Source organism: Pelodiscus sinensis, chromosome 3, assembly GCF_049634645.1.
Source record: "Pelodiscus sinensis isolate JC-2024 chromosome 3, ASM4963464v1, whole genome shotgun sequence".
In the NCBI taxonomy this organism is placed as follows: domain Eukaryota; kingdom Metazoa; phylum Chordata; order Testudines; family Trionychidae; genus Pelodiscus; species Pelodiscus sinensis.
Genome location: NC_134713.1, coordinates 93601079 through 93616528, shown reverse-complemented (window position 1 = coordinate 93616528; position 15450 = coordinate 93601079).

Below are 15450 nucleotides of genomic sequence, written 5' to 3'. Positions count from 1 at the left end.
TGTCCTTGAATGTATGCAAGAGAATAACCCCATTAACTGTGTATTTTACATTTGGGTTAATGTAAAGTAATTACAAATTTGTTAATTCACAGCCTTTTGTATGAGTGCCAAGGTTCTAATTCTTTTGCAAGTATTAAGCAGCACACCCTGCTGTGATGTGCCTTTTAGGGCAATACATGTCTTGGGTCTATTGTGCAGTGGAAGGCCTTTTATCTTTTGGGATAATCTTTCCTGGTGTTGTTATAACTTCTTAATGTTCAATTCAGTGGTTTAAAAGAAACCTTGAAATCCAGTTTTTGTGATACTTTTGCAACAGCCTCCTACTATTAATAAATCCTTTTGTAGTGGATGGATGGATGAATAAGTCTCCATTATCCATGGTTTATAATCACCACCTCTGTGCTCCAGTGACTCATTTAAATAGCCTATTTAGGTTTCCTGAACCCTTTTTCCTGCCTCTTGTCACTCAGTGAAGATGATCTGTCCTACAATAGGAAGGCTCATGACCAGCTCTGTTGGGACAGACAAAACCAGAACATATTCACAGTTCACATCTCTGCAGTCCCAGGAAGATACTTCTGTGCATCAGTGCTAGAGAGGCACATCATTGCATACACAGAGTATAGCAAGGATGTGCCTACTATGGACTCTCCTCGTCTCTGGAAATATCTGTCTGAGTCAGTTCAGGATGTTTGGTGTGTAGTCCAAATACAATGTCAGTGGTGGGAGATAAAATTTAATCTTTTTGGGAGCTTAAAAGCCTTACGTGACTGTCAACAAAACTAGCAAATGTTAAAACACTGCTGAGACAGGCAAGCCAGGGCAACCAAATTGAGGGCTTCTGAGCATCTGTCCCAGGCTTTTAAGGGCCTAATTATTGTTTGATGCCTCCATTTTTGAGGACCCAAAGAGACAACTGGAAAGAGTCTGATTCTTATTTTTCTAAAGAGCATTGGTGCGCACTTTCTAAAAATCAGACCCAATCAAAACCTACCATATTAGGTACCCATAATCTCTAGCCATGTCTGACAGTTTTGGCAAGCAATTCCTATATTTTCTTGAGATAAGAGGAATTTGTGGCTACAAAGTTTTCTTGACAGAATCTTACTGTTTTTAAAAACAATGCCAGAACTACTACAAGGTCAAGGGATTAAAAAAAAACCTCCCAGAGAACCTCCATAAGGGAATGGATGCTGTCCAAAAATCACATGGAGCATATACTTTGTTCCATTTTTTCCAGCCAAAAAAGAGGTTATGTTTTCTGAGGGTCATTAACCTATCCGATGACAGGGGCATGAACTTTTGCAATCTGTCCCACGTCAAGGGAGGAGAGCCAGGAAATAAAGTCCAGTCTCTTGCAAGTCCTCCTGTGTGTCACCCAATTTTAGCACGATTGCAGTGGTTTATAGTCTCTGATTCAGTGAGCTGTTGGACTATGACTAAGGTGTCTACTAAAGATTGTCACAGAACAGTGGTTTTTAATCTCTGTGGCTAAGATTTTCAAAGGAGTCTGCACCTCCATTTGACATTTTTTTTAAGGCCCATAAATGAAAAAAAGTTGAAAAACACTGAATATTGAATCTTGAACCAGAAAGATGATTTTGTTTCCTAGTCACCTGACATTGTCATGGTTGCCAAGATTATTAGTCACCTGAATCGAGTATTTGCTGTTACAATAGAGCCAACCTTAAGTATGCCTCGTTTTGGGTCATCAGACGCACTCTTTGCAATAGTTAGCAATGGTAAAAAATAATTACTTTAATCTATGTTGCTTTTTTTTTCAGATTTCTTAAATATTCTCCTGTTTGCTACCTGCCGCCAAAACAGTGCTAGTAATAAGATGAGTTCAAGGGACCTTGACTGGGATAGCAAGGAGTGAAGGCATATTTTCATGCTTCTCTCAGGTTTCCATTTCTAGTCACAGGAGGAGGAATGATGAAGGGACTAAAAGTAGAGAGAAGCAGGAAAAAAACCCACAAAAATACAAGGCGAAACTTTCATTGAGGATATCTGGACTTACTATTCCTTTAAATCTGAAGCTGGGAGCCAGATGGGCGGGGCTGGGAAAGGTTCTAAACAGAAGTTTTGCAGATAAACAGAGCAAGTTTAGGAATAACATCATCTCCTTGTTTTAATCATAAAGCTGCCCATTCCGTGTGGAAAGAAAGTGGCTCCTCAGTGCCTTACCATTGTCACATGGCTTTTTTTCTGTATAAATTTTTGTTTGCGAGGGAAGGAAAGAACAAACATTTAAAGATGATGTAAGTTCAACTGAAAATTTGGCACAATGGTTTGTTTATCTAGCACTACTGGTATAACTGGTATCACACAACAGGAGAACTTTGCCAGAGCAACTGCAGGTTTCTTGCCCTGATGTCCTGGCATTCTAAGGGCACAAGCCGGCAAAGTACTCCACAGGAAAATACACATTTCATCTTTAGCAGACGATACCAAAAAAACGTGACTGTGGGAAGGAACGGAGGGGCATGGTTGGCCTTGGGAGTAACGTGTCCCTTCATAGGGGAGGGAGATGTTGGCTTGGAATAAAACAGGATGTATGTGTGTGTCATGTAACAGTGATGGTCGATACTTTTATAGAGTCATACTACAGTCACTGCTGTTGAGTGTTGAGCTCTTCTGAATATCTAGTGTATATTCATGGGTTTTTTTTATCCACTTATGTATTTCCAAAGAGTATGCAGACAAAAGGGCTTGGGCTTGCAACTGTAGTGCACATTCATGGATTTGAGCACCTGTTTTCTGGACCCTAACAATGGGAAGTTATTCCATTATGGATTATTTTTCCATATAAAGTAATTAAACCTTTGTTCTTCAGTGTCAGTGTCTTTTACTGTGCTGGAAGTTGCATCTGGTGTTTGCTGGGAAGGAAATCATATTAAATTTTTTTGTCTACATTGAACAAGTTCCTCCTTGCTTGTTTCTAGTCCATCCCACATTCCCTACCAATTCTTTCATGACATGGTTAAAGTTCTCATATTGCAGTCTCAATGCTGTATAGAAGAGAACTAGAAAAGAGAGCTTTTGAACTTTCAATAGAATCTAAATGGTCTTTTTGAGATGTTTGTTTAGTTACGAGGAAACCCTATGCTGACTATTGTGTACTTACTGCTATTTTTGAGAATTGTATCTGTTTTTCAGATCTGATATTAGAAATACTAGTGAATGTATAGGATATTTATTTTTATTTTTTGTTATCGAAAAAATCTCTCAGACTTGGAGTACATATGTTACTTTGTCTCTAATGCTGGACTTGCAAACTTCTGGTTAATTTTGAGCCTATTAAAACATTGTGGATTCAAAGTTACAAACAGAACTCAAAGCTTTAGAGGCTTATTGGTTTTATTATTATTTATTTATTTATTTTTATCATTAATTTATTTATATTACTGTTACACCTAATAGCCACAATCATGAACTAAAACACCTTTGTGCTAAGTACTGTACAAATACTGAATAAATAGACAGATAATATCTGCCTCCCTAGATAATTTACAATCCAAGAATAAAAGAAACAAAAGATGGATGTAAACAGATAGGAGGAGAGTAAAAAGAAACAATGAGACAGTATTGTCGGCAAGATAGGCACTGGTCTTGGCACAGCTGCATTCTAACTGTTGTCAGGATTTTCGTAGGCATCACACCAGAGTTGTAAGGAGAATTTGAAGGTGGATAAATTCAGGAGCTTTGAGGGTGATTACTGGCACCTCCTTCCACACACAATGAGGCAAAGGTATCTCATAATATAACGAACTATCCTATTACTAAGGGAAACCGATTCCCCTATTTTACTATGAGCATCTCTTTAAGATGGTGGTCCTTGCCTGTAAACAGGGAAAAGAAATCACCATAATCGAGAAAATCACAAGCCACTTCATTAGCAGGGTCCATTTTATTATAAAGTATTTTCTGAGAAGATGCTGAAAAGGCCATTTATGGTATAACAATTCCAGTAAAACATATATTAACTGGACAGGTTTGATAACATGCACTTTTTTTGTTGTATTTCTTTAGTTTTTTCTACTTTTCAATAAATTCTCATTCAGCATTTGTTTCCCAAGCTCCTGACCAAACAAATGTGTAGCATATACAGGCAGTCCCCGACTTACGCGGATCCGACTTATGTCGGATCCGCACTTACGAACAGGGCTTTCTCGCTATGGAGCTCACAGGCAGCGGTCAGCCACCTCGAGCTCCGGGGCGAGAAAAGCTGCTCCCGGTGCCCCTGGTCTGCTGGGGACCGTCTCCAGCAGACCAGGGACACTGCGAGCGAACCCTCAGAAGCCTCAGAAGCACGGGGACCCCGCCGCGGCTGCGGGTTTGCTCCCGGTGCCCCTGGTCTGCTGGGGACCATCTCCAGCAAACCAGGGGCACCGGGAGCAAAGCAGTCTGGCGCCAGAGCAAAGCCTCAGAGGCCAGCCGCCCCCCCCCCCCCCCACCGCTGCCGCTTTGCTCCCTGTGTCCCTGGTCTTCTGGGGGGGGGGGTGCAGCTAGTGTGCCTCCCCCCCCCCCAGCAGACCAGGCTTTTGTTGTGGACCCTGGGGCAGAGCAGCTGGGGCGCTGCCGGTTGGTCCCGCAGCGCCGCTCTGGGCACTACTGGACCAACCCGGCAGCACCCCAACTGCTCTGCCCCAGGCGTCCTGATTCAGCCGCTGCTGGTCAGTTTCAGCAGCGGCTGAATCAGGACTCCTGGGGCAGAGCAGTTGGGGTGCTACTGGGTTGGTCCAGTAGCGCCAAGGAGCGGTGCTACTGGAGCAACCCAGCAGCACCCCAGCTGCTCTGCCCCAGACGTCCCCAAGTCCACCGTTGCTGAAACTGACCAGCGCTGACTACAGGAAGCCCGAGGCACAGTTGCTCTTCCCCAAGCTTCCTGGAATCAGCTGCTGATCAGTTTCAGCAGCAGCTGACTTGGGGTTCTTAAGTTGAATCTGTATGTAAGTCAGAACTGGCGGTCAGTTTCAGCAGCGGCTGAATCTGGACGCCAGTTCCGACTTACATACAGATTCAACTTAAGAACAAACCTACAGTCCCTATCTTGTACGTAACCCGGGGACTGCCTGTATTCAACCTACAGGGAACTGCCTCTATTTAATTTTCATTTCCATAACTTCCTGTGAGATGCACTGTCTTGTGAACCTTGGCAATAGTGCATCCTCAATGATCAGTCAGTCCTTTCAATGGCTCATTCAAATTGTTCTGTTTCTTCTACAGATTGTGTCATTGCTTTTGTCTTCAAAATGTGCACTATGACTTTCCTTTTTAATTTTTTTTCTTTCGGTGTGTGAAATCATTGCCAACAAAAGATCAATAATGCTGGAAAGTGCACATAGAGCTGGAATAGTAGTAGGGCAAGCCTCTCCACAGGATCCTATCGATACATCCTCATCTAGGTGCTATCTACACTAGGAAATTTTAACTGTATTTAATATGTCCAAGCTCTTTTTAGTTACTGTACCTGGTAACCTTTTCTTCTTTACATGTTAAAATGCTACTACTGTACTTCAAAGTAGTCTAGCATAGATGGGGGCCTAGAATTTATAGAGCTATTCAAACTCCATGCTCATTCAAGGTGTGTTCCAAATCTCATTGAAGCCAATGCATGTCTTTCCACTGATTTCAGTGGGCTTTGGTTAGGGCCTCAATCTTTAGTAAGTTTGAGACTCCCAAAACATGCACCATTTGTGAGAATTTCTGTGTAGCTACCTGTCCACCAAACAGCCAGAATCTGAAGCAGAGACCACAACATAGACACCCTGTCTAAAATTTTGTAGTTGTCTTGTAAATAAATCAGCACATGTATGTATATTTTTAAGGTTAGGGAAATGAGTATGGGGTGTTTAGTTAACTTGACAGCTTGTCACAGGAGAGGAAAGAAAAAGAATGTAGGACAGTTGCTTGTATGAATTAAAAATTGAGGCTACATTTTGATTTATAGGCATCAAGTTTACAACTGCTTAAAATGTCAAGGAAGCTATTATGTTGGGAAAAGACAGGTCTTGTGAAATGGATGCAACTCTGTAATAACCCAATTTCTGTGCTGTATTGCCAAGAGGCAATGGTTCTTCCCTTAAGGGATTCGGAGGCAATAAGCACAACAATTGGGTGAAGGCTTAAAGATTTTACTAAGCAAATATTAGGGTAAAATACAATGCTTAATATTAGAGTAAAATATAATGAAGCAAATCTTAGAATAAAATACAATACTTATTAAGCCTAAGCAAACCTCAAAATAAAATGCAATGCTTACTAAAACCATACAATGCTTATTAAGCCTAAGCAAACCTGAGAATAAAATGCAATGCTTATTAAGAAAGTACTTATTAACAGGGCTTGACGAACGGCGGCGAAAACCGCTCGCCAGCCCCAGACTGCGCATGAGCACTCCGCAAATGAATGGGGCGAGTGGCTGACATCTCGCCCCGGGCAAGTATATTGTATTATTTGTCGAGCCCTCCTTATTAAGCCTAAGCAGATCTCAGAATAAAATGCAATGCCTACATCCCTTCTGCTGCCGGGAACCCCCTGAAGAAGGACAGTGGACGGACCCCAGTGGCGAATGTGTAGCACCTTCTGAAGCTTTGGTCTACGCCGAGGTTCCGATGTTAGGAATATCCCCAGCACTTATATACTGTTGGATCTCCATTAATCACCCCTAACAGGATCGTTGATACTTTGCATATTTTCCCAGGATAAATAATTAGCATCATCAGGTGGGAAACATTCAGCAAAGATAGCTATGTGATCTTCCCAAGCCCTCCTGCACTCCCATATTAGGTGCATGGCCTTGGGACCTATCCCAGAACTTGTTGAAAGTCAACAATGCATTCCTACACTGCACCATCTTGAGCAAACAGCTAACTCTTTGGCTACATCTAGACGACATCCCTTTTTCGTAAAAGGGATGTAAATTAGACGTTTCGCAATTGCTAATGAAGATCCCTTATCCCTTATTTCATAGAGGGATAAGGGATCTTTCAGAAAAGGCTTTATTTTTCACAAGATCAGCGTCTAGACTGGCGCTTTTTTCCGACAAAGCTCCGTGCGTAAAAAAAGCGGCAGCCATTTTTATGCTAATGAAGCGGGGAGATTTAAATCCCCGCTTCATTAGCAATTTCGATACGTCTAATCTACATCCCTTTTACAAAAAAGGGATGTAGTCTAGCCGTAGCCTTTGAGAATAACAAAAGAATAATAAGAAGCACAAATGGCTGCCTGGAGCATCCAGGCCTGTAAGAAAATGCAGGCACAAAAGGAACGATTGTGGTACACCACCTAATTTGCTCGACCTCACAATTGTCTTCCACATTTCCACTACATATGCTTCGTTGGCAAACTGTATTTCACTTGAGCAAGTGACAAGTTGACAGGCTTGTTTTTAAAAAACATTTTCAATTCACCTAATAAATTATAAACGGGATCTAGCAAGTGCATATTTCCTCTGATGTGACACAAATCCCAAAGAGATTTTCACTGGTGCTGTTAGTTTACATAAAAGGGATCACTGGCATTGGCTGTCTCTCTGTCTGCATTTATACAATCTGAAGGACAGCAATGTGGCAGCATAACAAAATATAGTGATTACATATCATAGGTTTGTAGAGGGGGATATTTATTAAAATAGAAACAAATAGAGGAAGGATGGTCCTGTGGTTAAGACTCCACTCCAGGACTTGGGAGACCAGGTTCAGTGCATGTGGGTAACCTTGGACAAGCCACTTAGTATCGATTTGTGCCTTAGTTAATCATCTGCAAATGTGGAATTGACAGCTCTGCTCTATATCATAGAGCTGCTGTGAGGTATGACAGGAATAGAAGCCATCCCAATGCTTTAGAAGGAAAAATCCTAAACCAACCTGTTAATGGGGATGGAGAGAATTGTTCTCCTTGGCCTCTGAGAATAGGACAAGAATCAATGGCCTTAACCTGCAGCAAGGGAGGCTGGACATTAGGAAGAACTGAAATACATTGCATAGGGAGGTTGTGGAATCTCCATCACTGGAGATATGCAAGAACAGGTTGGACAGACATCTGTCAAGGATGATCAGATGGTGCTTGGTCCTGCCATGAGGGCAGGGGACTGGATTTGATCCCTCGAGGTCCCTTCCAGTTCTAGTATTCTGTGAGTCTATAATTCTTTCTGATTAATGCAGTATGGTTCATTACTGTACCAGTTTTGCTACCAGTACTGTCCCAGTTTTGCAATGTTATTCCCTTTCACACATCATGGATGCAGGCTATGTGCTACAATGAAAAAGAGGACATTAAGTTGGCAACTACTGTTTCACTGCAGTGTTCTTCCTCCTGGGCACTAAGATTATCATCTCTCCTTATCAGCATTTGTACCCTTCTACATTGCTGCCCTGACGTCTTCACTTCTGGTGCCTTCAACCCTGTCAGGAGATAGGGACTCTTCTTCAGAATAAGGAGCAGCAGGAACTCCATTCAGACAACCTGTGCCCTTTGCTCTTTGGCTGGCATCATTTTGTGAGAGAACATATTGTGCAACAGCATGCCATATTATAGACGGTACTAATAGGGTGTGTAGGCTTTCTAAGGCCCAGCACTAGAGCCCAAATTCCTGGAATAATTCCATTATTTGACCAGCCCTTCAGTGTGATACAACCAGCAGGTAGTTGTTTTACCCTTGTGAACCTAAGCTCAACTAAGCCCTTATCTATTTTATACTGGTACCAGGATAACTGAATCCATAGTGGAGTTTTGTTCTGGTATAACTATTTCTGTTTTTAAAAAATTAAAATTGTGGGCAATCCAAGCTGACTGATATCTGCTTTTGGACAAGATACAGCTGAAGAATATAGCCAGCCAGTTTTTCTTCAGCAGTATGTCAAATAGTAACAGTAGCTCTTGCTACCTCATCTTCTATTTAATTTTTATAATAAAGAAGCAACTGTGATGGGGTGGCAGATGCACTTCCCACAAGAGGTAAGGGTGCTCAGTCTTTAGCTCCTGCTCCATCTAACGTGGTAAAGTTGGGCATAGGAAACACCTATGATTATTTTTCCTATCCTTTTTTATTCTGTGCCATTTCCAGATTCGATATTTTTTAGGATTAGATTTGTCTGTCTCTGGCAGCTCTTAGGTTGGTTAAGGCTAGCAGGTGACATACATGTGGCTACATCTACACTGGCAGCTTCTTGCACTAGAACTCTTTTGTGGAAGAATACTTGTGCAAAAACTCTTCCAGAAGAGAGCTTCTACACTGGCATGTGCTTTTGCGCAAGAGATATGCTTTTGTGCAAGAGCATCCATGCCAGTGTAGATGCTCTCTTGCACAAGAAAGCTCTGATGGCCATTTTAACCATAGGGCTTTCTTGCGCAAGAAATTCATTTTGCCTGTCTATACTGGCCTCTTGCGCAAGAACAGTTGCACAAAAGGGCTTATTCCTGAGCGGGAGCATCAGAGTTCTGGCACAAGAAGCCTTGATTTCATACATTAGAACATCAGTTTACTTGCGCAAGAACACGTGGCAGGTGTAGACAGGCAGCAAGTTTTTGCGCAAGATCGCGCCAGTGTAGGCACAGCCACAGAGTAATCTAAATGTGTAATAGCGATGAAGTCACTTGCCTGGGTACTCTTGCTCTTCAAGTTGTCTCTGTAGTGAGTCTGAATACTGCTGACAAAATAAACAGGATCCTGCTGGTTACAAGCAGAATTTCTCTTTTGCGCAAGCAGTTTGGGTCTGTGACAAGGATTTTTTTTAAGCATCTAGTTTTCTCATGCCCTTCGTATTTAACCCAAAATACCCAAAGCTAGAGAATAGCAGTGCAGATTCTCAGGGCTTCTTTGTGCCTTAAAGACACAGCTGTGTGTTTAGGGGTTGAATTGCCCCCCAGAATTTTCTGGGCAGCATGGTGCACTGTTTGTTCCTTTGCCCACCTACCAGCCAGGGAATAAAAGCCTCAGGGAGATCATGCTTAGAGTTGGGGTGTGAATCCCCCACCCCCAAACAGCTGCCCAGGACATCTAAGAAAGCAGGGAAAGGAGTAACTGAGACTCAACAAGTAGTTACTGCTCCCTAGTGCTCTGGCACAGCTCTTACCCAGATTAGCATTGTAATGGCGTGCTATACTGCATTATACTCTTCAGCCACCACATAGGGATGTGTGAAACATATTTTATTTAAACTAACTTCAGCCATGCTGGGAGAATATGAAAAGAAAGTGAATACACCTGGTATGTGTGTGTCACTAAGGAATCTCTTTGATTAATCCCTATCTGGTACCAAAACATGACTTGCTAATGGCAGCCCTATAATCTACCATGTATGAGGTGTATCTGACAGTGGAACTCCAAAGGCACCTCTAACTTATGCCAGCTAGCTGTTTCCCAACTGACCAAACACCAGTTGATCTTATCTGGAGTGTTTGTTTCTCTGTCTTCCCCATGCTAGCTCCATGTCAGGCCAAATGGGTAGTTTTCTCCCTTTTTCACTTTTTTGCCACCTGAGCTGCCCAAAGGGAATGGAAAAGAGGAAAGTGTGTGCTGTTTATTGTCGCTTCTTGACCTGTTTGAAATATTCTCGGCCCTCAGGTTGAATACTATTGCCATAGAGCCTCCAAATAAGATCAAGCTGATTAGGGTTTTGTGGGGCTTGGGCCAGAGCAAGTGGGAACCCCTCCCCACTCCTTCTGCCTGCCTTTCCCTCTTTCCCCTGGCTCTCCAGTCATGGAGCAAGGATCAGGGCATGGGAGCTTTTCCTGCGCCTCGGCATGAGCACCAGAGGACAGGCGCATAGTGGGTGGGGGTGAGAGCATGCCCAACCCTCCCTCCCCCCCCAAAAAAAAATGTGGTCAGGGCATCTGGACTTGGGCCCCATTGGCCCAGTAGCTAATCTGCAGCTGCACAGTAATGGGTGCTGTACATCAAGGAGCAAGAGTCAGCTCCTGCTCCTAAAACCCTCTAGTCTAAATAGACAGGACAAAGAATGGAAGAATGTTTTCAGGTTGAAGCCTAACAAAAATATGAAACTCTGACTCATTGGACTAAGTCTGATACTGAACCAAGGAAGCCATCCAGCCAAATATCTGACAGCAAGAATAATAACCTATTGTGTCTTTGGAGGTAACAAAGGTGGTGTGTAGAATAGAAAAGGCAAACTAGAATCATAGATTCAACTAAACATCGAAGTATTTTTATTCTTTTGAAAACTAACAGATGGCCTAGTTCTCTTGGTTCCTGAGCTTACTGCCTGACTGCATATGCATGCAAACTTCAGGGAAGTATAAGATCTGAGGTTTTAAATTACACCATGCATTATTTGAAAGTGTGTGCATGTGTAATCTAATTACTGTAGTCTTGTAAATATAGGGCTTATTGCTGCAGCTATGTACTTTGAATAAATAGTCTCATTGACTTCATTGAGGAATTGAGCATTGATGTGTGAAGTTAAGCATGTGTGTGCAACTCAGCAAAATTGAAGCCATGGTACTTAACTAGTCAGTTAAAGTAAGTTTTAATCTACAGATATTAGGCAAATAGAGTTTTCCTTTTATCTCATTTCTCTCATACAAATGGGTAAAAGGGCAGTGACTGCAAAACTTTTCCTCTCATCATACAAGACAGCTGCACTCTTACTACAGATTTCTCCACTGTTTGCAAATTGTGGTCTCATGTCACTTGTCAGCAAAATAGGTGTTCATTAACAAAGATTGATCTGTGTTTTTCAGTCAGCAATTATTGAAGGATGATCCCCTCCTCCCTACTGACTGTCCCTAGAAAATATGAGTTCCGTTCTCTGGTTCTAATGCAGAAAAAAAAGTGAGGTTCATACAATTGTGATTGCCAAGCTATCACTTCCAACTGAGTAGCTGATTTTGGTGACACCCAGTGAAGAAAGCCAAGTTTGGGAGAAGGGCCTAGCGACTGAAGTGAAAGAGAATTATATGTTCTGGCTTTGGAGTGCTGAGAAAGCTCAGTTGTGAGAATGAAAATTTACACATAGCTTTGCCTTTTCCCTCAAGCTCTCAAATTAAACAAATTACCGTTCAGCTGTGACTGCTTCCAACTCTGCCAAACATGATCATTAAACATGATTTATTTTGACCTTGTCCCTGCTAATTTCCCCCATTTATTTGTTGCACCTACCTGTTGTCTCTCTAGCTCAGGGGTGGGCAATAATTTTCATATGGGGGTCCATTAATGAATTTTTCTATATGGTCATGGGCTGGCTCTCCTCCCCCCAAGAAGGGGGAGGGCCTGGGATGAAGAGGTGGGGCTGAGGACTAACCTGCTCCCAGAGTTGCCTGGAACTGGAGGCTTTGAATTAAAAAACATAGCAAAGGGCTCCCAGCTCCACCACTACCACATTGCCTGGCAGCCACCCAGAGTTGCTGCAGCAATTTAAAAGGCTCGCTGCTCCAGCCCCTGCCAGGGTAGCACCGTGACGAGGAGCCATGAGCCATTTAAATAGGATTCTGCTACCTGGGCCACGGCCTGGAAATTCAGTAGCATGGGCAACAGGATATAAATAGAAAACAGCCAGATGCAATCTGTAGGCTGCATCCAGCCACCGGGCGGTATCTTGCCCAGCCCTGCTTGAGTATATATTAAGATTGTAAGATCATTGGCGTGGGGACTATTTTTTCTATTGTATGTACATACAGCACCTGACACATTGGGGCCTTGATCTCAATCTTTGGGGCATCTGGGTTGTACCACAATATAGATAACTGAATAATTCCAGTCCAATAAGCTCATCCATTTCTGAGTAACTACAACTTCATCAACAATATGCTTAGAAAACAGAGGTCCATCTCACCCAGTGGCCATGATCATCCTATACAGCTTCACTCCAAATGTCTAAGAGTACCACAGGATTATTACTGATATGATGCCACCAGGTTAATTGCAGGTGCCAGCATTATCACCACCACCGGTCCATGACCAAGCAGTAATCCCTCCTGACTTCAAGTCTGAAATTCAGAATATGATGTGCAGGGACTTTCTCACACTGTCTCAAAATAGCACCCTCTAACTGCCACATTCACCACTCTCATGTAATTGTGATATTTCATACAAAGCATGCCATGTAAGATATCCTATGAAAAGTCACGATCTGCTGAAACCTATTGTTATGTCCAAATAGATGTAGGATTAAAATGGAGCAAGTTATGAGATTTTGTTTTATATTTGTTACTGAAAGATGTGGTAAGTTTGTTAGTGACATACAGAGGACCTAGGATGGTACTCTGCAACCATTAATCAACAGCAGAGTTGTAATCCATGGGTTTGCAATTTAGTGACAGTTGTCCAAGACTGCGCAATGAGAGTTTACTCCATCATTGTGGCTTAGCAAAATTCACTAGGATATATCAAGGGCAAGTGTCTCCCAGGCAATGTTTCAGCTAAACTGAGCGTTTGGGCAATCACCAAGGAGAGACTGAAATGCCACCCAACTGATTAGCAGAGCAACTACAGCCAGCCACATGTGTCTCTGTTGGTGATGCACATCCACACATGCCCTTGGTATACCGTATATTCCGGCGTACAAGACGACCTCTGATGTTAAAAAACATCCCCCAAAAATCGGGGGTCGTCTTGTACGCCGGATGCCCCGCCGCCGGAGCCCCTCCGCGGCTTTGAAAGCCTCGGGGGAAGCCGGCGGCGGGGCATCCCAGGCGCTCATGGGCTGCGCCCCCGCCGGAGCCCCTCCGCGGCTTTCAAAGCCTCGGGGGAAACCGGCGGGGGGGGCATCCCAGGCGCGCATGGGCTGCCCCCCCGCCGGAGCCCCTCCGCGGCTTTGAAAGCCTCGGGGGAAGCCGGCGGCGGGGCATCCCAGGCGCCTGGGATGCCCCGCCGCCGGCTTCCCCCGAGGCTTTCAAAGCCGCGGAGGGGCTCCGGCGGGGGGGCAGCCCATGCGCGCCTGGGATGCCCCGCCGCCGGCTTCCCCCGAGGCTTTCAAAGCCGCGGAGGGGCTCCGGCGGGGGGGCAGCCCATGCGCGCCTGGGATGCCCCGCCGCCGGCTTCCCCCGAGGCTTTCAAAGCCGCGGAGGGGCTCCGGCGGGGGCGCAGCCCATGCGCGCCTGGGATGCCCCCCGCCGGCTTCCCCCGAGGCTTTCAAAGCCGCGGAGGGGCTCCGGCGGGGGGGGGGGGGCAGCCCAGGCGCTCCTGGCGGCTTTGCTCCCGGTGCCTCTGGTCTGCTGGGGACCATCTCCAGCAGACCAGGGACACCGGGAGCAAAGGAGGCGGAGGGGCGCTGGGGTATAAGATGAAACCCTATCTTTTAATTAAAAAGATAGGGGGTCGTCTTATACACCCAGTCGCCCTATACGCCGGAAAATACGGTATATGTAATATATTTTAATCCACACCTGGATGGAAAAAAAATAGAAGGAACATTGGTTCCAGGTATAAAATAAGGAACAGTTGCAGCATGTCTTGGCCTTTCTCCTCTCTCATGGTGCAGGAAGCAACTGGAATGCTGAGCAGATGAAGGTCATTTGAGGAGATTGTTCCAGGCATAAAGGGAAACCTATGTGTTAAGAACTGTATCATCCAGTGAGGTGAGAATTGCTAATCTAAATACTGTCTAATGTAATAAGGTTTACGATTTAGATTATTCTTTTTCCCTTTTATTTTCTTTGGTAACTTTCTCTGATTTTTGTAATGCCACCATTTAATCTATTTTATATATATCCCTGCTTCTGTAACCTCCAGTCCAGCTTATCTGATGAAGTGGGTTTTACCCACAAAAGTTTATATCCTAATAAATCGATTAGTCTCTCAAGTACCACAGTACTCCTTGGGGTTCTTTTTTTCTCACACAGCTATCACTGAGACAATCCTCCAAAAGATGGCTAGCTGGCTGTGCTATTTGATGGCAATCAGATGCCTAGATAAAGTCATCCACTACTTCTATGGTTTGTACAAGTAGCACCGACATCTTGCATCAACTTCTTCAACAACACTTTGAATTTTTGTTCTTTTTCCCAAGGAACCATTAGCGCATGGGCAGCTGTCTCATGCTGGAAGCTCTTTATTGCATCTTTGAGATTGCTTGCATCCTGTTGTCCACATAGCCAATATTGTCCACATAGCTCAGGTTAGTAAATTAAGATGAACTAACAGTTATGCCAACATTTGAGGAGATAGATTCCAGTTGCCAGTCTGTTGTGTAATAGAACAACATTGGGACCCATGTTAAACCTATGGGTCCTCTAATGGACTTATGCCCCTGGGACATTATGTAGGTCTTGAATTAGCTTGGGAAGATTAGCTAATTCCTAAGTGTTCCAAAATTGTTTGTCAGTAAGCACTCTGCAGTAGTAGCTGTTCTCAAACCCCAGCCTGCTGGGGGAAGGGAGCCGATGTTTTTTCTATGTCCTCCATTTTTATTTTCTCTTTAAGATGGCTGACACTTTCCTGGTCTCCATCTCCTGTCAGAAAAGAGCAGGAAAACGAGGAGGTGGGAG